The sequence below is a fragment of the Pan troglodytes genome, chromosome 15 (assembly GCF_028858775.2).
Source record: "Pan troglodytes isolate AG18354 chromosome 15, NHGRI_mPanTro3-v2.0_pri, whole genome shotgun sequence".
NCBI classification, from domain to species: Eukaryota; Metazoa; Chordata; class Mammalia; order Primates; family Hominidae; genus Pan; species Pan troglodytes.
The window spans coordinates 98665525-98687299 of NC_072413.2; the positions used below are offsets into that span (position 1 = coordinate 98665525).

General features: G+C 54.8%; 1 long non-coding RNA gene across 1 annotated transcript; it reads left to right on the forward strand.

Annotated features, from left to right (window-relative positions):
* Positions 1 to 965: 965 nt before the first annotated feature.
* On the forward strand, positions 966 to 11061 carry LOC129137009 (uncharacterized). Its single transcript, XR_008539097.2, has 4 exons — positions 966 to 1195; positions 1286 to 1439; positions 7240 to 7365; positions 9513 to 11061. It is a non-coding gene; the product is annotated as an uncharacterized LOC129137009 (long non-coding RNA).
* Positions 11062 to 21775: the final 10714 nt, after the last annotated feature.

Below are 21775 nucleotides of genomic sequence, written 5' to 3' on the forward strand. Positions count from 1 at the left end.
CGAAAGGTGCTGTGAGTGCAAGCAGCATACGGGACTTCAGAGACTTAGTACAAAAGGAGAATGTAAACGATCTCGTGAATATTTCTATATCGATTACACATTGAGATGATAATATTTTGAATACATTGGGTTAAATAAAATATATTGTTAAAATTAATTTCACCTGGTTAAGAGCCAGGTGAAATTTACTTTTCAAAACATGTTGCTAGAAATTGTGAAATTACTTATGTGGCTCACTTTACATTTTTTTTTTTTTTTTGCCCAGGCTGAATGGAGTGCAGTGGCGTGATCTCGGCTCACTGCAACCTCCGCCTCCAAGGTTCAAGCGATTTTTCTGCCTCAGCCTCCTGAGTCGCTGGGATTCTAGGCACATGCCACCACACCCGGCTAATTTTTGTATTTTTGGTAGAGACAGGGTTTCGCCATGTTGGCCAGGCTGGTCTCGAACTCTTGACCTCAGGTGATCTTCCCACCTCGGCCTCCTAAAGCGCTGGGATTACAGGTGTGAGCCACTGCACCCGGCCTCACTTTACATTTTTATTGGACAGCACTGCTCTAGAAAGGGAGCTAGGAAGATAGTAAGTAGTGGCTGACTCTTGGTGGTGGAATTACAAAAGCCTTTCCCCCCTCCTTTTTTAAAAATAATTTTTCTGTGTTTTTTAAGCTTTGCAGAAATGCCACAACTAGCCATTCTTGCTTTATATCTGCAAAGGCACAGCTATTATTATTTTTAATGACTCTCAGAGCTTGTTGGGAAATGGGACTGAGTTAAGCAGCTTCCTGGAAGGATCAGTGTCAGCAACCATGCTGTGGGGAGAGTCAGGGAACAGCAAGAGTGTCGGGGGCTTTGAGACTCCAGAGATTTGAACTGGGCTCAGGGTTCAAGAGCTCAGGTAGGAACCAGAACCCCAGTGAGGGGTGATGGGGAAGCTTATTAGTGAGACACAGGAAGTGGCTCCAGTGGTGGCTTCATGGCTTTGGCCTGGTGGGGCCTGTTCCGGTGTACACGGCAGGAAGCTGTGCTCTTCCTGATGGACGTCAGCTCCTATCTCTCCTGGGGAGTGGAGGCTGCTCTGGAGTGGGGCCAAGATCGGGAGGCCCAGGAGAGAAAAGGGCCTGCAATCTACCTCCCAGTCAACAAGATGCTATAATAAAAACATAGCCAACAGTCACTCAGCGTTTATTACGGTGCCAGGTGCTGCTTCACATACTTTCCATATTTTAACTCATCTATTCCTGAATTGCAATCTATGAGATAGGAACTATTATTGTCCCCATTTCACAGATGAGGAAACAGGTGCAGAACCGTGGAGTAACCTGCGCAGGGTCTCCAGTAGAAAAACAGGCCCTTGGTCAGATGAATTTACCCACTTCGGCCACCAGGGGCGCTGTTGGCACAGCTTGAACTCGAGACCAGCGCTGTCCAACGGAAACCGAACGTAAGCCACATTTCTAAAAAGTACACAAGAAAAGTGAAATTAGTGTTATATTTTCTTTAACTCGGTATATCCAAAATAGTATCATCTTGGCATGTAATCAACACGACATTTATTAGATACTTTACTTTTTTTTTGTTAGACTGTGTCTCGAAATCCAACATGCTGTTTGTACTTAAATGCACTTTAGATGTGAGTTCCATTTTAGGCACCCCGTAACGATATGTGGCTCGTGGCTGCTGCATTGAACAGTTCAGCCACTAAAATCAAAGAACTAGCCCAGGATGGCAAATTGGTCCGTCCAGTCTACCAACCCTGATTGTTGGTGTTGGTGCTTGGAGGCATGCTGTGATTGATTAGCAATGTCTGCTGTGAACGTGTAAGGGGCACTGTGGGAGGGTCTGTGTCTCCTGTATACTGACTGATCATGAGCCATGCCAGCACAGTGAAAAGAGACCTCTGTATTCCTGTGGGCGGGCGTGCACCAAGGGTTGTGGTGACCTCCCTCCCCCTCCTCTGCCCTCCTGTGGTTTTTACTGTGTGCGGTGGGCCAGGCTCCAGGTATACTGATCCTGGGTCCTGTGTTCACATTCCTGTGCCTCTGTTTTCTGGCTGTGACTCCAGATGAGCCACTATACTTCTGCGAGCCTCAGCTTCCATATCTGAAAAATAGGCGTAATAACCACTACATAGCAGGACTGCTACATATATGAAGAATTGGCACACAATAGACATAGAGTAAGTGGTGGCTCCCCATTCTTCCTCCTGCTTCCCCCCCACTCTCCTCAAGACAGACTCAAAGTCTGTCCTCACCCAAAACCCTCTCGGGAGGCAGACAGCTCCTTACTGCGCCTTCTTGGCGATCTCTCTGCCCCATCCAAGGCTGAGTGAGGCCTCCTGCTTGCTGGCTTCCTGCAGTGCCCCTCTGCCGGCCCCTTCTGTCAAGGCCAAGGACTGACTCAGCCCTCAGCAAGCTAGCACAATAGCCCTCCCCATCTCTGGCTCCAAGTGGGCTCTCACCTATCAGACAGCTGATGATGCTGAGACACTCTGCTGGTTCCATGGTTTTTTTGTTTTAGTTTTTTTGAGACAGAGCCTTGCTCTGTCACCCAGGCCGGAGTGCAGTGGCTTGATCTCGGCTCACTGCAACCTCCACCTCCCGGGTTCAAGCGATTCTCCTGCCTCAGCCTCCTGAGTAGCTGGGATTACAGGTGTGTGCCACTATGCCCGGCTAATTTTTTTGTGTTTTTAGTAGAGACAGGGTTTCACCATACTGGCCAGGCTGGTCTCGAACTCCTGACCTTGTGATCCACCAGCCTCGGCCTCCCAAAGTGCTGGGGTTACAGGCATGAGCCACCGCACCTGGCCCTGGTCCCATGTTTTTTAATAACCACCCCCCTCGGCCACTGTAGACAAGGACGTTCTCTTCCCGGCCTCCAGTTAGGACACTGGCTCTCCTCCAGCTCAGCACGCAGAGGCCTCCCATGGCCTGTGCCAGTTAGCACCTCTCCCAAGACACCTGGGGCCCCCTTCTGGGGAGGAATTTACAATCAAGCAACATCTGGCAGAGAGTGAACTGTAAATGGTGAACACGCTGGCGAGGCAGCGACTCCAATTAGGAAACAACTAGATTTCTCTAAGTATGACGGGAAAGTAATTCTCTGGCCAACAGAGTTTAATCAGAATGTTTTATGCAAGACGTATCCCTGACCCTGACAAATCTTCCCCTTCTTGCTGGAAATTAAACAAATACATTGTCAGCGCGGATTCCGATGAGCGCATAAACAGATGCGGGCTGGTACAATCATGAAATTGAGGAGTTTCAATGACTGAGACGAGCAAGAAACAGGCTGGAAGCTCTGCTGTGTCCTCTAGGCTTTTAGCCATTCCTGCTGTGTGCTGGGGGCCCCAGGAAAACAAAGACTTTCTGCCTTGTCTGTGGCGTCTCTCCATACCCCACCCCCAAAGAGACATCCTTTTCCTCCTTGTGACCCTGTAGTCTAAATGGCATCCTGAATTCCCTTCGGTTCCAGCTCCTGCCACCCTGCCCTGGGAGCATTTGCCCCAGCATCTGTCTCCCCTGGCAGGCCGTTCTGATGTGTCTTCACAGCCCTGGCATCCGGGACAATGCCTGGCACACAGCAGACCTTGAACAACTGTTTGCAAGAGGAAGAGAGGGAGGGCGGGAGGGCGAAGTCCGGGGACTCTGCCTTCCAGGAGGTTCCGTGATCAAAAGCTGACTTGCTTCTGAGTCTGTGGAGCTGAGCTGCAACTCAGCCAGGCTGCAACTCTGTGTGAGGCACTGTTTACTGACCAGGAAAGTGGGCAGAATGGCAGGTGGTTGCTGTGAGAATTACTTAAGGCAGTTGACTCATCTGGCACAGAAGAGGCATGAGCTGGTGGTGGTGGCAGTCGGTGGCTCACACTCCATGGGAAGCAACACTCACTGTGCCGAGTGCCTTGATGGCAGTGTCAGGGCAAAGACAGAGGGAAGGCGGGAGAAAGACCAATGGTTCCATCCCAGAGGAGGGTGCTACTGGGCTGGCTCTTGAAGTCCCAGAGAGGTGACTCACCTAAAATCTCTCAGAGGGGACGTTCTCGGGGCAGCCTGGCTTCCCCAGCGCCTTCGGAACCTAACACCTGGGCTTTCCCCCTTGCGCTTTCCCAGGCGCTTTTGGTAGCGTGTAGGCTCATGGACCCTTACCCAGGTCTTCTTATTGACTGTGGAAAATCACCTGGAAAACTTTAGAAGATTCTATTCCCCCAGACCAGCCTTGGAAGTTCTCGTTCAGGAACAGCAGGATGAACCCTGCCTCAGGGTTTGGGACAAACTGCCCAGGTGTGGACCATCCATTTAGCAAATGACTGTAAACGGTAGTGCTTTAGTGACTTGAGCACTCAATGGGATCCAGACAGACAGAGCAGGTGAGAGAGGACTGAGTGGGTCAGAGCCAGCCTGGCTGAGTCCCTGCTCTCCACTCTCCAGCCCTTCCCACTGTGTTCACCTGGGGGCAGGGATTTCCATTGCACAGGGAAGGAATGTGCTGTGCCCAGGGACACCTCCCCCATGGATCCCCATCCAAGGACTAGAATGCTGCCTGGCCCCTTGCTACAGCGATCCCGTGCTTTCCTTTCTCTTTGAGTTGGTACTGTTATCTCAACAGCCTTGGCTTTCTGGGTGAAGATCAGCAGCCATCCAGGCAGGCATTGCAGAGTGATAGATTCTAGGGTCAGACAGGCTGGTGCCCTCCTTATATTATTGACAAAGAAGAAAAAGAGCTCAGGGTCAGAGTGGACCCCCTCATCATTCTGGCTTTGGAGATGTGAGACTGTGCTTCTCCTTCTCATGAGACACAGGGAAGAATTCAGAGGGATAAGTACAGACTATGCCAGTAGCTCAGACAGTCTTGGCCTGCATCTCCAGGCGTCCAGGGGGTTGTGAGGTGGGTGGAGCTGGTGAAAAGTGCTGAGGTCGCCCTCATGCCTCCCAAGCCTACCTCAGGCATCTTGGAGAGGGGCTGCAGAGAGCTGACGCCTCAGCGGAACACCCGCAGTAGTCCCCCAGCCCTCAGCCTTCACTCCCCTGGCCCTACCTCTCCCAGGCTCTTGGCCCCCTCTCTCCAGCCGCCTGTGTGACTGTAGCCACCATCACGGGTCTGAATAGCACATGGCCTTCTGGGAGGCGAGTGGGGCTTGAGTCTCTTCATTTTACAGGTGAGGAACGTGAGCTTGGGGAGGCAGAGGACAAAGCCTGGCCTGCAAGACACTGAGCTTCACCTCTTCCAGGGGACGACATCATCCCCATTTCTCAGATGAGGAAACTGAGGCTCAGAGAGATGCAGTGACCCACCAAGGCTGAGTGCAGGAATGTTGGCCCTCAGCATCCACCCTGGGCCCTGCATTGCCCTGGTTGTCTATGTGGCCCCAGCCCTCCTGGGCCATTTTGATCTGTTTTGTGCATTTGGGGCACGTGTATGAGAGCATGTTTGGAGAACTATGCTTTATAGCAAGAAGATTTGAAATCACCAGACTCAGCCTTTCAGTGTAGGAGGGAGACCGAGGCTGGAGAGGGCGAGGCAGGAGCCTGGCCCACATGCAGGGCCGGGAGTCTCCCTGGGCAGCAGAGGGTCTGGGCAGAACATGGATGTCCATACGGTTATTAAGAAGGGGTGGCTGGGCACCCTGCCCGAAATGTCCTCGGTCACCCACTCACGTTCCAGGAGGCAACTGGGCCCCAGGAAGCGAATTCTCCAGGCCTCCTGAGGAGCATTCATTAGCCACGCACACAGATGGAGAGCAGCGGCGCCCGGGAGGCCGGAAGCGGCCCCTCGCTGCTCGCCAGTGGATCAAATGTTCCCTGGCTGGGTGGACATGGGTATTAGCCCTCTCTTGTCCCCTAAACGCTGATGCCTGGTCTCATCTCGAAAAAACAGTCCCTGTGGCAGTGCCAGGCAGCTGGGCTCTCACGGAGGGGGCCGCTTGGCCTCAGGACCCAGAGCAGCCGTGGCCAGATCTTCCTGTAGTCCATGCAGCCTCCCCTGGCCACCTGGCCAGTTGTGACCACACCTGGGACACCAGGCATGCACAGTGGGCCTGGCCTGGTGGCTCGCCCCAATGCTAACTCAGCGGCTGGCTGGGGTCGGAGGCATGAGAAGGGGCAGTGGTCTCTGGCTTCCTGGATGGAGTCTGAGAGGCAAGGAGTGCCAAGAGCCCTGTCCAGTGCAGGGGGAGATGCGCACAGAAGACAAAGAGGAGGCAGACCAAGATGGACAGGGGCAGCGGTGAGGGGTGGGCATGAAGGAAGCTTCTGGAATCAGGCTGAGGAAGGGAGGGGGTCAACTGCTGGCTCTTCAAGAAACCCTGCTATAGCTGATCTGTAAGCTACGGACCACCCAGCAGCCTCACACATGCACACAGGTGCACATGTACTCACACCATCTACCCTCACACACACCTGCGCACACACTCATACGTTCCCCCATGTACACACAGGCCCAGGCCATGCCCTGAGAGGAATGGGCTGTGTCCAGAGCCCCTGGGGGCAGAGTCCAGTCAGCACATGTCGGGGAGGCAGGCAGGTGTCCTGGTGCACAGCCATGGAGGCAGCCTTCCCTGGGCTAGAATGCCTTGGAACCCCCGCCCCGCACCCAGGCACCCAGGCATGATGAGGCCTTCCCCTGGCACAGCACAGGCTGGGCCCAGCAGAGCTGAGCTGGGCAAAAGTGATGCCCAGTTCTCTGTGCTCTGCTCCATTCATCTGGGCTGGGTCTCAGGATGTCCCATCCCCCAAGTTCCCCTGTGTCTGGGGTTCCTAGGTTTGGGTTCTTGCCCACCTGCCTCTCTGCCTCAGGGGGACGGAGTGGCCCCATGAGGAGGGGGCTTTGATTGGGGGTCTGGCTGTGAGCGGTGCTTTGCTTGGTTACTGATCATGGGACCGCCAGCCTCAGCCTACTTGTCCTTCTGCGCAGGCATCTCCTCAGCACCCAGTCCCTGGCAATTCAGTCTGGTGAACTGGCTGCAGAGGCTGGGCTGAGGCCTCTGTGCCCCCGTGTGTTTTAATGACTTCCTCTAAGGAGGTTCAGGCTGGCTGCAGGCTGGCTTCCTCTGACATGAAGGCGTGTCCTTCTAGCAGGAGGTCACTGGGGGGCTGTGTCTTCCCGGGGTCTTCATTCCCACACGGGGCCCATCCCTCGAAACAGTTAATGGAGGCCTGCCAGGTGCTGGTGCTGGGCTGGCGTTGGGGCCTTCACACAGGAGGGCGAGCCTGGGACCCTCTGACGCACTCCTCCTTGCCTCGGCACAGCTCCAGCCAGGGGGACTGAGGGAAGGCTTCCCAGAGGCGGTGACCCTGACATTGGGTTCCCAAGAGTGAAGAACATTTTGACAATCAGCAAGGAGAGCGTTCCAGACGAGGAAGCTGCATGTTGAGGTGAGGAGGAAGGCACGGCCCACAGCCCTGGAACTCTGGGAGCTGGGGCTCTTCTTAGGAGGCTCCTTGAGCACTTTTAAGCCTGATAAGAGCTATGATTCCTGAGGGCTGAGAGCACTTAGCTTTTACTGCTGCGTCCTCCTACTGAGCACAGTGCTGATACCAGTAGCAGTTGAATACGTGAACATGCAAACTGCCCCACCCCCGCCTTGCTCCAACACACACACACACACACAGACACTCTTGCAGAAACAAATGTTCAATGCTGGCTGACATACAGTGACAGAAGAACAATTGGGGGAAAACACTCCTTCCACCTCAGGATCTTCGCACACGTTGTCTGCCTGACGGGGACACTGTGCCATGCCCGCCCCCAGTCTGTTCTCAGGGCGTGCTGTGTCTATCTTGTTCCTGCGGTGTCCCTCCTGCCATGCACAGAGCTGTCCATTGGTAAATATTTATTGCTTGAATTCATGTGCTCCAAACACAGAAATATGTGCTGCATACCATTTAGTAAATGAAGTTGCTAAAGTGAATGTCCACACGGGGCTCCTGGCTGATGACAGAAGACTAAGACAAGAAAAGGGGAAAAGTGAGGCAAAAACGCACCAGGCTTCTGTTTAGCAATGTGTCTCCACTTAGAGAAACAGCCCCTGGCTGCCTGTCTAAGCCACTACTCCTTGCTCAGAGAACAAGAAGTTCCTTGCCTCTCTGCACATGTGGAGCAACCCTGAAGCCTCAGTTTCCCCATCTGCAGCACGGGGACAGTGAGGAGCCTACAGGGTTATTGTGAGGATGGGTCATAATAACATGGACAAAACACTCAGCGTGGTGCCTGGCACAGAGCAGAGTCCTGGAAGTGGTGATGGTCGTGGTGGTAAGGGCCACCCACCTGGAACCCAGAATGTGGCTCTTCCAGGGATGGTGGCAAACCTTTGGCCACCTTGGCAGTGATAAAACACCAGCCTTTGGTCTCTGGCCAAAATCTGCCTCTCCGGGGGCCCACCCCATGCCTGGCAGCCTGAACTTGCTCTTGGGCTATTTAGAATCAACCTGATCCCTCTTATCCACCCAGACTCAGTTTCCCTACCTGGTAAATTGGGGCCAGTTGAACAGGCTGACATTCCCTGACAAACAGCCTGTCGTTCTATTGCCGCCTGCTACAAGTGCACCTTTCACTTTCTGCAAACAGAACAAAACAAAACAAAACAAAACAAAACAAAAGAAAACACAAAAAAAACCTCTGCTGCTTCCTGGCATTCTTGGGGCTTGCTCATCCGGGGGTGGACCAAGGGTGGGCCTCTTTTCAGGGATGCCGGTGCTGTGACCTCCCCCAGGGCCCATCTCCACTGGGGCAGCTAGAAGGGGAGAAGCCGGCTTGAGTGCCCACTCCCCACGCGCCTGCCACTTCCAGCGCAGAAGCAATTCGCTTTCATTATGAAGGCCATGGCAGAGTCTGTTTGCAGAAGGACTAAGCTTCTCAGCTGCCTGTACTGCGGGGAAAATTTTCCTTAATTATTTTTTTATAGCCTAACTTTTGTGTGAGAGGGTTTGTTATTATCCCTGCCTCGCTTGAGAGTCATAAGCCCGCAAGAAGAACCATAAATAAAACTTTACTTAATATTCAAAGTCCGCACGATGAGATGATGGATGGGGGGTGGGCAGGCGGCCCCCCCCACGTCGGCGGAGGTGCACCCGGCTTTCTGCCGGAAGGCAATTACTTTCAGCTCCTTGTAATCAGAACCGCTTCCTACCTCTGCATTTTGTTTTTCCAACTTTCTCATTTAAAACCGGGATGGGTGACATTGTATCCCATTTGTATTGTGTCGAGGGAGATTACTTGGGGCGCTGCTGTGCCTAGGGCCACTGGGATGGCAATATTTTACCTGAGAATCCACCTCTGAAACATTGAAGCACGGCGGCAGCAAAGGCAGGGCCATGATTTGAACCCCAGATTCTGAAGCGTGGGGGACAAATGCCTGGCCGTGGAATTAATTTTTCTTGAGGATTAGAAGAGCTATAACGTTTCCCTCTATTATTTCAAAACCTGGAAGCTGACTCTCTAGGGGCCTGAGCTACCACAGGTAAAGTGGAAATGGAGGGGGCCGTCCTGGAATACACCAGCGTTCTTGATTCCTCTTCTGCAGGGATCAAGAGGTCTGCTGTGTGACCTTCTTCAAGTTCCCGACCCTCTCTGGGCTGCAGTCACCTTATTCAGAAAATGGAGAGGCTAGACAAGAAAATGCTGCTAATCTCACCCTTTTCCGGGCTGGCATTTTATTGAGCACCTACTAGGCGCTGGGCATTTTGCTAGGCCCTTCGTGCACACTGCCATGAGAAATCCACAGCAACCCCAGAGATGGGTTCATCAATAACTCACCAACAAATACTACCTGAGGCCCCACTGTGTGCCGAGCAGGGGCATAGGTACTGGGCATACCTCGATGAACAAGGGAGGTAAGGATGTGACTCTCCTAGACCTTTCTGTCTAGAAGAGGAGATGGAGAATAAACATGGAAACAAGCAAGATCATTCTGGAGAAAATGCAATCAGATGATGTGCTAGATGGTAACAGAGAGAGGTCGAATGAGAGAGAGGGCCGTGACAGCCTCTCTGAGAAGCTGAAATCCAAGCAGAACCTGAAAGACGAGGAGAAACTCAGATACATAAAGACTGGGAAAAGCATTCAAGTAGAGGGAACAGTGCGTGCAAAGGCCCTGAGGTGGGTGCAGTAGATACCACAGGCCCCCTCACTCGAGACCCCTCCAAGCACCTCCTGCCCTCTTGTGCCACAGAGCTCAGAAAGCTAAAGCAATGTTCCCCAGAGGTCCTGTGGCCAAGGTCCTGCATGGGCCTGGGTGACCCCTGCAGAAGCTTCTGAGCAAGACTGAGCAGGGAAAGAAAGGCCATGTCAGTAAACCACCCTCCAGTGAGCATGGAGGCAGAGAGTCTCATCCTGGCATCCCAGGTGCTCAGCAGAGCAGACAGCAGCAGAGGGGCTCCCTAGAGCAGCTGGGGGCCCTGCCTGTGCCGTCGCTCTTTCCCCTCCCTGCCCTCTGGTCTGACATCCCATTGGCATCACACACGATGCCTCCCGGAGGTGCTCTTGTGCACACAGCAGGTCAAAGTGCCAGAGAATTCGATCCTGTCCTCTTGGGAACAGCCCTCAGCCAGCAGTGAGCCCTTAGGAGGATGCTCTAAGCTCTGTCCTCCCCGGGTCCAGAGGTCCTGGGACGGAGTGCCATTGTGGAAGCAGTGACAGCTTGATGAAGCTCCCTGGGCTGGCCCCTTCCTCTCTGCCTTGTTCCCCGTTCCCTGCAGTCCTGCAATCACCTCCCAAATAAACCACGTGCCCTTGCTGGAATACTTGTCTCTGGGTCTGCATCTGGGCACCTGCACGGCACGTGCTTGTGTGTTTCTCTCAGCTGATTTTGTTCCCACATGGGCAGAGTCAAGCTTGGTTTCCTGGAGATCTCAAAAGGCTTCGGGCACCCCCGACCAGCCCCATTCTGATGAAATTCATGAGAGGGGATCCCAATGATGACAACTAAGACCTGCTGGATACTCTAGGTGTCTACTCTCATCAGCCCCTTTCTCCAGGCAAGCTCATGAGACTTGGGGATGGCACTGTCCTGGCTCTCGGGGTGATGGATTCTCAGGCTCCTGCCTTGGTCCTGGGCTGGCCCTCATCCTTTGGTAAGTGTGCTCTTTGCAGGAACTGAAAAGGTTAATAGGGCTTCCGCAGGCTCCCAGCCAGCTGCTAGGTAGCAGCTTGGACAGCCTGACGATGCAGCTCATTAGGTAGCTGATTACAGATGAGGACGGCAGCATTATCTCACTCCTCAGGCAGAGACGCGGCCACGAGCCCGCTGCCCTGCCAGCCCTCTGACAATAGCGTCGCGTTGTTTGCTTAGCTCAGGCAAACATGCTGCTCTGTACCTGGCCGGGGGTTGGGGGTTGGGCTCAGGGACTCAGAGGAGGAAGCAGCTCAGCTTCTCTCCAGGGGCACCCAGCAGACAGTGAAAGCGCCAGCCAAAGCCCCTGGTAACAGGAGACAGAGGGCTCCTGCTGCCCTGACTGCTCTCGACCCGCCCTCGACCCGCAGATACAGGGGTGGGAGCCCACTAACATCCTGTGACCGACACCGGCAGGCAGCGAGAGATGGGAGGCAGAAGAGCGAGCCCAGGGTCCCCAGGGCTTCGTGAAGCTGTGGAACCAACACCAGCAACTGTCCACCTCCAGGTTTCTCTCTAAGTGAGAAAAAAAAAAAAAAAAGCCTCGTGTGTTTAAGCCGACACAGATTGAGTTTGCTGTAACTTGCCTCCAATACCATTCATAATTTATAAGCTCATGTGCTGGCCCACAGAAGCAATCTGAACAAATTCTGAAAGTTGAAATCACTTGAGTCATGTTAAAAACAGTGCGGGGTCTCCTTTATGTCCTCAGGAAACAACCTCCTCCAGGCCTCCACCCCAACCTTGGCCATCCCTTGGTGAAGGCACTTTACCACATTGTCACATACATAAGTAGCATGTGCTTTGGAGTGTGAGCTCTTGAGGCCAGCCCAGGGTCTGGCACAGAGCCCGACTTGGGGAGACGGTCAGATGGTGTTTGTTGAATGACTGAATGGTGTGCATGAATGAGTGAAATGGGATTCTCATGAGAAGGGCTGATTCAAGACCCTTTCCAATTCTGTGAGTCCACAATTCCTCACTGAATTTGGGGCTAGTGAGGGAAGAACTGGGAGTTGAGTTGGTGCTGAACTAAAGCCCTGGTTTGTGGTGTTTGCCAATTTCCCTGGTGTAAATACTCCCACCATGGCTGGTTCAAGCTGCCAAATGTTTAAAAAACAGCTCACAAGATCTCTTGAAAATTTAACAACGGGTTCTTACGAGCCAGTCAAGCCATCTCCAGCCCCGCGTTTATTTCTACTCATTTTCCTTCCTTCTGAGCAGGAGGCGCGAGGGAGTCCATCTCTGCAATGGAGACTGAGGGGGAAAGGGGCCAGAGGGTGGGCATGCAGATGTCGTAAGGGGCTTGGAGTTTGTCCTAAGGGCAGTGTTATTGATTTTTAAGTGTGTTCAGATTGGCATTTTACTGTGCTTCTGAGTAGTGCAGAGAGGAGGGGATTAGAGCCAAGTTGCCATAGGCAGGCAGGGGAGCTGGGAGGCTGCGGTCCCGTCCCAGTGGAGAAGGAGTGGGGGAGTGGGGGGTTAGGAACTGCTGAGAAGTGGCGGTGCCGCAGCCTCATGCTGGCCTGACCGTGGCTGGCCCGGGGGCTGTTACAGGAGGGTGACCCAGCGGGGCCACTGCATGAGTGCTGGTGCCATTTTCTGAGATGGGAAAAAAAATGGGAGGAGGAGTAAGATTTAGGGGAAAGAAGAGGAAACTCTTGCCTGCCTGCCCATTTTCCTCCTGAATTCTCCCCTTTGGGGAGGTCTGGTCTGGGGCCTGGAGGGCTCTTGCATAAGGCACAGCCTGCCATTTGGTTAGTAGGGGAAGGGGTGGAGGGATGCATGAGAGGTTAAGCAGACAGATACTGACTACGGCTGTGTGTGTACAGGGACTTCTGGAGGGTCCTGACATGAGGGGATGCAGTGAGGACACTCCACAGTGCCCACTGCGGAAACAAGGGACCCAGCTTGAGATGTGCAAAGGACTTTGAACGCCAGGGAGCAAAATGAGTGTGACAGCAAGCAACCTGTGGTCCTCCGGCTGGGACCCTGGCTGGGCTCTGAGATGCTCCCCACTGGGTTTGGGGGGCTGCACGGGCAGCCAGAAGGCCAGCTCAGGGCTTTTTCTGGGGGCACACGACACAGTCGTTTCCCAGGCCAGACAGGTACACAGGATTAATAAGGCCAACACGCTCTCCCGGGGGTGTGCAGCTGAGCTAGCCTTGCTCCAACTGAACCATCAATCACTCCCCCCTAATAGCTCTGCAGGCGGCCACTCTCCCCACCAAATTGAAAGCGAGAATCCGGGCTGCTGGGAGGAAGATGCTGCAGCCCCTAACCACCGTAATTATGAAGTCTTGTTGGGGAGAGATGCTTATCTTTAATGTTAAGTGAACAGAGCAGGAGACCAAACGTCCTGCCTGCGTGTGTGCGGCCATGTGCAGAAACGTCTGCCTGGAAACAGGGCTGCCTGAGACCCTGTCACTTTCAAAGTGGGGATGGAGAAATGAGCTGGGGGCACTTCTTACCATTAAAACTGCAATTAATATTGATACCTTATTCTTTTATTTTAAAAGGTTATCTTTTCTCTTTACCTTAAAAGGAATCAGTTCACTGTGAAATAGGTGGGAAATATATGAACACAAAGAAGGAAATTGAGACCCCATAAGGCCCTGCCACAGGCCGATGACCAGGGTGGGGGTTTTTGTTATGGGTTTTGCCCCATGGCTAGGTGCATGCACATTTTGTTGTTTTTACATAGTGGAGATGATTCACTGTATTTTTAATATGTATTTTAAGTAAGAGACTAGTCCCAGGGGTGGGGCTGAACTGAGAATGCACATTCTGTTAATTTAACCAGTAAATCCGATTTTCAAATTCCCCTTACAGGGAGAGAAAGGAGAATATTTTGCTCACTTTCAATAGTTATCGACTCATCCCCCCAAAGCCGGCAATATCGACCCTGCCTTCCAACACACTTCTGGAGCTTGTCCGGCACACGGGGTTGATGCCGGGCGCTCCAAGGGGGCTGGAGCCCTCACCCCGGCTCACACTGGCCTGAGATGAAGTGGCAGCTACAAAGTGCTGAGGCTCAGGTGGTGTCCCTGGAGGAGGCCTCTCTGTGGTTCTCTGTGACTTGGAAAGTCAGAACTAAGGTTGGTGAAGCTCTGTCCTGGAAAGGCATTCTGGGTGGGGGAATGGCCTAAACAAAGGTGGGGAGGCAGGAACGCAGATGAGGAGGCAGGCGGCCTGCAGTTCAGCTGGCTGGGAACGCAGCCAGCTTTTCTTTGGGTGTAGTCTTTTGCGCCCGGGTCATTCTGAAGAGTGACTTGGACTCTGAAGAGGCTCCCTGGTTACTCCCCACTTTTCCTCAAAGCTCCAGCGCTGCTTCCTCTGGGAAGACTTCCATGGTTTCTCTGACGGAGACACTCCCCTACTCCAGGCCTGCAGCACTCACCTGCATCTCACACTGCGATGCAAAATTTGTGTGATTAATGGGTTCAAATGTGCCCCCCTCCCCTGGACTTTTCAGGGTGCTGGAGCTGCTGGCTTGCTGTTCCCAGTGCCAAGCCCAGGGCATGGGTGCTCAGCCATATGGAAGGAAGGTGCTCACAGTCCCCACAATCTATCAACCCACCCTGCGGGTGGAGGGACCGTGACTGTGGCCCCCACACCCCTGCCCCTCAAGCTCCTGCCTGGCTGGAGCGCCCGCCTGGACCTGCCTGGCCTCTCAGCTACTTTGTTGTGAGGTTCTAGGCATGGAGATGAGTTTCTAGTGACTCTGGCTTGTTTTCTTCCCTTTTTTCCTGGTGATCTTTCCGTGTAATTAAAAGACAGCTATTTGGCTGGGTGCCTGTAATCCCAGCACTTTGGGAGGCTGAGGCGGGCGGATCACCTGAGGTCGGGAGTTCGAGACCAGCCTGACTAACATGGAGAAACCCTGTCTCTACTAAAAATACAAAAGTAGCTGGGCATGGTGGCAGGCGCCTGTAATCCCAGCTACTCGGGAGGCTGAGGCAGGAGAATCGCTTGAACCCAGGAGGTGGAGGTTGAGGTAAGCCCAGATCGTGCCACTGTACTCCAGCCTGGGCAACAAGAGTGAAACTCCCTCTAAAAAAAAAAAAAAAAGACAGCTATTCTAGGAGACGAGGCAGCTGGAAGCAGAAACGCTGCTCTCAGCTTATGTGTGTGGAAATTTATTGTCTAGAGTACAGAATTCCGCTCGAGGCTCCAGTGTCAAAACAGACGCTAGGGTGAAGACCCGGCCCAGCCTCCCTCCTCAAGCCTGCTCTGCGCCCACCCTTATCCACATGGTGGCTTCCTGGAGCTCTTGCCGCCCCACTGGGTGAGGTGACAGCCTCCATTTCTTGAGGAGCACTAACTCTGCCAGTCTGATGACATCCACAGAACCTGTGAGCCTCATGCCAGGGGGCAACCCAGGCTGACAGCTGTGGTGTCCACCTGGAACCTGCCCTGGAGGCCTTGGAAGTTGTGAAGCCCATACTCCTTCCACCGGGCATGCTGCTGGTGCTGGGTGCCCCGGGGAGTGCAGCGGCACAGCTCCCACCTCCCTGACACAGAAGCCCAAGCCTGTGCTCCTGCCTGGCCTGGCCGTTTGAGAGGCCCCTTCCTTCCCCCAGAACCGGAAACTCCAGGCAATGTCAAGGTCATGCCTAGCCTGGAGGAAGTGCCTGTAAGCTGCCCAGCCCAGAGCACGGGGGGTGCAGCCCCCAGTGGAGACAGCGGGGTCCAACTTCCAGTACCCACTCATTGGCCGCGTGCCTCTAGCACAAAGCTGTCTTTCACCCCACTCTGGTCTACAGAATCCTGGGAAATATATTTTCTGGTTGGAAATCCTTTGTTAGTTGGGCCTTCATGGTACTGGCATCTGTGAGCCCCTTTCGGCACCTCTGGGAATGGCCCCCCGCAAACTCGCTGGGTCCCAGGGTGGAGGGTTAGGAGGCCTGGCTGGCCTCGGAGCCTCTGCCTGGCCAGGCCTCCGCCCCTTGGCTCGCCACAGCCCGCAGCTGCTGAGGATAATGCATGCGCTGGCCCGGGCCCAGCTCCCCGAAGCCATGGAGAATTGCAGTTTAGCAAGTTCGTCAAATCCGCCTGAGGCAGGAGCCCAGAGCCACATCTGCAGCATCTAGGCATCCCAGCGGCTTCCTTATCACGTCCGCCTCCACCCAGGGCCTCTTCCCACAGGCCTGGATTAGGCCCCCGGCAGCTGGGCAGGGGTGGGGGCCAGGGGAGCAGGGGACGCTGAGCTGGGGGCCCAGGGCCCCAGCCAGAGAGGCCCCGGTCTGCTCCGCCCCAACTTCCTTGTGTGGCCCTGAGGAGGGAGATGCAGCCTTCTGGGTGGATGGATCCTCCTGCCCATCCATGGGGTCCTGGAGGTGGCAGCCACAGCTGGGCAAACCCATACCCCCAGGCCAGGAAAGAGCGGCTGGGCAAGGCTCACGCCGAGGGACCCAGGGGTGGCTTGAAGGGTGCTGGGAGAGCTCAGACTGCTCGGGAAGGGGGTGGGTAGAGGGAGCATGGACAGTGGGCCCTGTGCCAGCAAAGCACAGCATCTGGAGGAGGGTGGAGGCAGGAATGCTGTGGGGAGGTGGCCGGCAAGGTCTTAAGAGCCACGCTATGTTGGTGACGCTGGGTCTGGTGAGCTGCTGGGCTGGAGCAGGAAAGCCAGGAGGGATCTGAGGCCTGGACAGGGGGCAAGAAGTCCCCTCCCCTGCATTCTCAGCCTGGAGCCCAAGGATGTGGCATTCAGAGGCACCTGTTTGGACCATCAAAGCATCTGTGAGGTCTACCAGGCACTTCCATGGCTGGGAAACATCAGTGGCCCCTTCCCCAAGAGGAACACTACAGGCTTCATGAACCACGGGGCCGAAGGGCCCAACCACTCCCTTTAGCCCCTCAGGGTAAGCCCAGCCAGGCTGCTGGGGCATCCACAAGGTCCCAGATGCCACCCAGCGACTTGCTTACCTCTGGGACTAGAGAGCTCACTACCTCATTGAACGTCCATTCCTTTGTGGAGGAGGTCTCATAGCTAGGAAAGGGCTTTCTAGTACTGCTCCGGGGCCACAGCGCATCTGGAGGTGGCAGTCATGACCTTCTGGGCCTCTTTCCTCCAAACCAAGTCTCAGGGCTTCTCCTATCTGTTCCTTCCAAGACCCACCTCAGTGCCCTCTCCTGAACAGGCATCAGTTGTCATTTTCTCCCAGAACTGAGTGTTAGTGCCTAGGTACAGTCTGCAGCCGACTCTCACCTCCCCAGCTATGAATACCATGCTCCTGTTAATTAAGCCCTAGGCGATCTGTGGTTTTTTGTTGTTGTTTTTTTTCTGATTGATCCATCACCCCATTGAGTCTTGCAGGGTGGTGTTGGTCCTTCTGGTGGTAATTGTGAATGAAGCAGGGGGACGACACATCCAGCTTGGGGAAACTGAGGCCCAGAGGGACAAGGCCTGGCTCAAAGTTACACAGTTCATGGATGGCAGGGCTCAGGGAAGAGCCCTCTTGACCTCTGCCAGCAGCCTGCCCAGCCAGCACACGGTTCCTCCATCTAGGCCGAAAGACGGGCCTATATCCATTCTCCCTCCTCCTTCCACCCTTCCCGAGGCCCTCTCAACCCTCAGCCAAGCCAGGGAAGGTAGAACGTGAGCGCCCCGTGGGTCCTCAGATGGTCTTGATTACCGACAGAAGGAGAAAGGCCTTTGCCCTGTGTCCTGCTAACTGTTCCAGGGAATCCAGTGCGTCCAGAGGCCTGGGGGCCAAGGTCTCACACAGCTGACCGCGTCCAGCACGTTCTGCAGACTCCGGGTGTTTCCAGAGATCGCTGGGCCTGCACATTCCTTCCTGCTGAGGGAACTCCCCAGCAAGGCAGAGGAGGCGGCCAGCTCCAGGAGGGCCTTGTGGTGGGAAAGGAAAGAGCTTGTGTCCACAGGCGGCTAATGTGCACCAGGTGCTGACGAGTGTCTCTCTTGTGACACGAGAAAGTGGGCGCCACACTCTTCTTCTCTTGCAGAGGAGAATGTGACTTAGAGAGGAGATGATAATGGTGGTCCCCTTCCAGGCTGTTGACAACTGACTTGGTTCATGTGAGAGCTCAGCTCAGAGCCTGGGACCAGTGGGTGTTTACCAGGAATTCTACTGCCGTTGTCCCAAGCCACATGGCTAGGTGGCTGCAGACCAGGGATTTGAACCCGTGCCCAGGACACAACCCAGGGTGGCTCCTTTGTGGTAAAGGCCACACTGTTTGGGGATGGCCCTCCCTTCCTGCACTGCCACCAGCCTGATCTCCAACCCAGAGGCTCCCAAGTGGTCACAACCCTGGTTCGAGTGTCCTGAGGACCGGTGGGTGCGAGGCGACAGCCCCTCCCTCCAGTACCTGCTGAGAACGCCTGGCTGTGGGAAGCCGAGGATGACCACCCCTGAACTGGGGTCCCCTCCCCTCCGCCTCCCCCCATTGTCACGGGCCACGTGGGTGTCCTGCGGGCAGGGTTCTGCCACCACCACAGAGGGCTGGCCGGCAGCCCGCAAGTTTCCACCAACTAATAAGTTTTACAAACCTCCAGCCTCATAAAAAAGCTCACAGTGGCCTGAACAACCATGGCCAAGAGTCTTGTGGGAAAGCGGATGGCCTTGAGGCCAGGCAAAGGCGATCTCGGCCAGAGGCCACTTCCTGCCTCTACTCAGACCTTTCCTAAGGCTTCAGACGTGACCATGCCCCTGTGGCCCCCTGGATAAAGACTATGCTCCTCCCTCGAGGGACCGGAAGAGGCCCTCAGCCCCAGCTACCGTGCCCCAGCAGCCCCACGCCCTCCTGCTGCCAGTGAGCTGTCTCTGCACTCCTGCTGCTGAGCGCAGGCCTTTGCGTGGGCCTGAATGCCCTTCCTGTCCCACCATTAGGGACACAGAGATAACTGACACTTCCGTATCCCAGAGGGCCCCCGGGGGGGACACGGCATGTGATTGGACAGTGATATCACAGGCTCTGACTGGGACCTGAGAGGGAGCAACACGGAGTCCGCATCTGGCTTCTCGTCCGAACGTGGGCCAGGGTAGCAAGGGGGCACCCCGGCTGCAGGAAACAGCAGGCTCCAGGCAGGAGGGTCCATGAGCAGCCTGCTGGGGACCGGAGGGGCTGATGTGGAGAGTGCCTGGAGCAGAAGCGAGGGGGCATGGGTGGGGCAGTGGGCTGAAGGAGTGCGTGGGTTGTGGCAGAATTTTCAAGAAGGTGGGAGATGGGGGACACACACATGGAGGCTGATGCTTTCAGGAGAGAGGGACGTTGGGTTTGTGATTCTGGGGTGGGCCTCTGGGTATGAGCTGGGATTTGGGCACGTAAGAGCCTTGGGCACATGGGGTCTTCAGTGGTAGGAGGATGAGGCCACCAGTAGCACGGCAGGAGGGGAGGGCATGGAGCCAGGACTGGCCCTCAGAGTGGCAGCTTTAGGAGGCAAGGGCAAGAGCCAGGCCTTTGGAGAAAGTCTGGGAAGGGGTCTTCAAAGAGGAGGGGACTTGGGTCCCAAAGCCACAGGAAGAGGTGTTTCAGCAGGAGGGACCAGTCGGCTGCCTGGGGTGGCCACGACAGGAGCCGGGAGGGGTGTCATCGGCCTGGTAACCTGGGTCCTTGGCATCCTTGGGAGTGGGGGTAGAAGCTGGCGGGGGGCAGTGGCATTGGGTGTGAGCAGCTATGAGAAGATGGGGAGGACAGGCTGAGCGGAGGGGAGGGCGGGCGGGGAACTGCCTCCTGCCCTGTAACCCTGATGCTCACAGGGGCACTCCAAGGGGGGAAGGTTCACTCCGTCCCCTGCCAGGGATTGTCTGTGGGGGGCTCCGGGGGCTCTGCAGGACTTTGATGGACTCCTGGGGAGGCAGCTGTGGTTGTGGAGGGGACGCTGCTGCCCCCCGGAGATGAGTTCAGTCCCCATACCCTGCTCATCATGGTGCAAGCTGTCTGGGCCTCGGCTTGCTCATCTGCACTGTGAAAGCGCCAATGGGAACGTGCCGTGTGCTCCGGGTTGTGGAGAGGACTGGACGTCAAAGGTCCCCATAGGCAGGTTTTTCTGTCCCCGAAGTAGGTGGCCAGAGTCTCATAGCTTCTGATGGAGACTTAGCACTCAGTCTGGACGAGCCTTGGGGAGTTGAAGTATGGGCCCACCCCTTGGCAGACTCAGAGCTGGCCCTTCTGTAAGTGTGCATTCAATCACATGAAAAGTGCTCAGGTCTGAGGAATCATCTGTTACCCAAGTCTCTTGGCAGCTGTCTCTGCTCAACGTGCTGGAGGGGCTGGGAACCACAGAGGGGCTGGCAGGGGCAGGCCAGCCTCCAGTAGGACCACGGCTTTGGTTTTCCATCTGTAAGTGGGGCTGTGGCTACGTGAAAGTGAGCCTGGAGGCCCGTGCCCCCTGAATCCTGATGAAAGGGTCTTCTGCTGCCTGACTATGGGAGGGAGGGGCCATATGGACCAGGAGCATGTTGACGCTGCCAGGGTCTTCCAGCTGGACACAGAGGCCAGTCTCTCCCTTTGCAAGGGTCTTCCTTCAGCTGGCCTCAAAGAGAGGCTTCCAGGACCAGAGGGAAGGAACAGGGAGAGCCAGAGCCCACCTCCTCCTAACTCTGCCCACATTGCCCACGGCAGCTCCGTTTCTCCTCTGGAAGCCTCTCCCAAGGGTTGAAGAGAAGCTGGACCCTCCCAACTCCACACACACTCTGAAGATACGCTTCCTATCTGTGCACACATGATCATAGCAGCATCACACACAGTAGCCAGAAGGTGGACACAGCTGAGTGGCCACTGAAGGGTGGATGGAGAAACAAAATGTGGTCAGTCCACACGATGGAATACTATTCAGCCCTGAAAAGGAAGGAAATTCTGGCCCAGGCTACAACATGGGTGAACTTGAGGACATTATGTTGGGTGAAATAAGCCTGTCACAAAAAGTTAAATATGATTCCCTTTATGTGAAGGAGTCAAAATCATAGAGACAGAAAGTAGGATGGAGGCTGCCAGGGCTGGGGGATGGGGAATAGGGAGTTAGTGTTTAATCTTTTGGGGTTTCAGTTTCGCAGGACGAACGGAGTTCTGGAGACAGACAGTGGTGACGATTGCACACCAGTGGAAATGTACTTAATACCACTGAAATGTACACTTAAAAATGGTGAAGATGGTAAAGATTCTTTTATTACAATTAAAAAATCAAGATTTAGGCTGGGTGCGGTGGTTCACACCTGTAATCCCAGCACTTTGGGAGGCCGAGGCGGGCGGATCACCTGAGGTCGGGAGTTCGAGACCAGCCTGACCAACATGGTGAAACCCCAACCCTACTAAAAATACAAAATTAGCCAGGCGTGTTGGTGCATGCCTGTAATCCCAGCTACTCAGGAGGCTGAGGCAGAAGAATCGCTTGAACCCGGGAGGTGGAGGTTGCAGTGAGCCAAGATCGTGCCATTGCACTCCAACCTGGGCAACAAGAGTGAAACTCCATCTCAAAAAAAAAAAAATAAAATCAAGATTTGTATTTCATTAAGAGTTCATTAAATCAGTATGGTTCACAATAACCGTGCTTTGCTGTCAAGCTATTACGAAAGATCTCATCAGAAGCCTGCATGTCACTCTCCTTCTCTTCCTTCCTTCCTCACCCTCACGCTTGTTGGTCAGAGCCCTCTCTCAAAGGAAGAAAGCCCAGGGCTCCTGGCCTCCAGCCCAGAGCTCCAGGGAAGGGGCCGGCC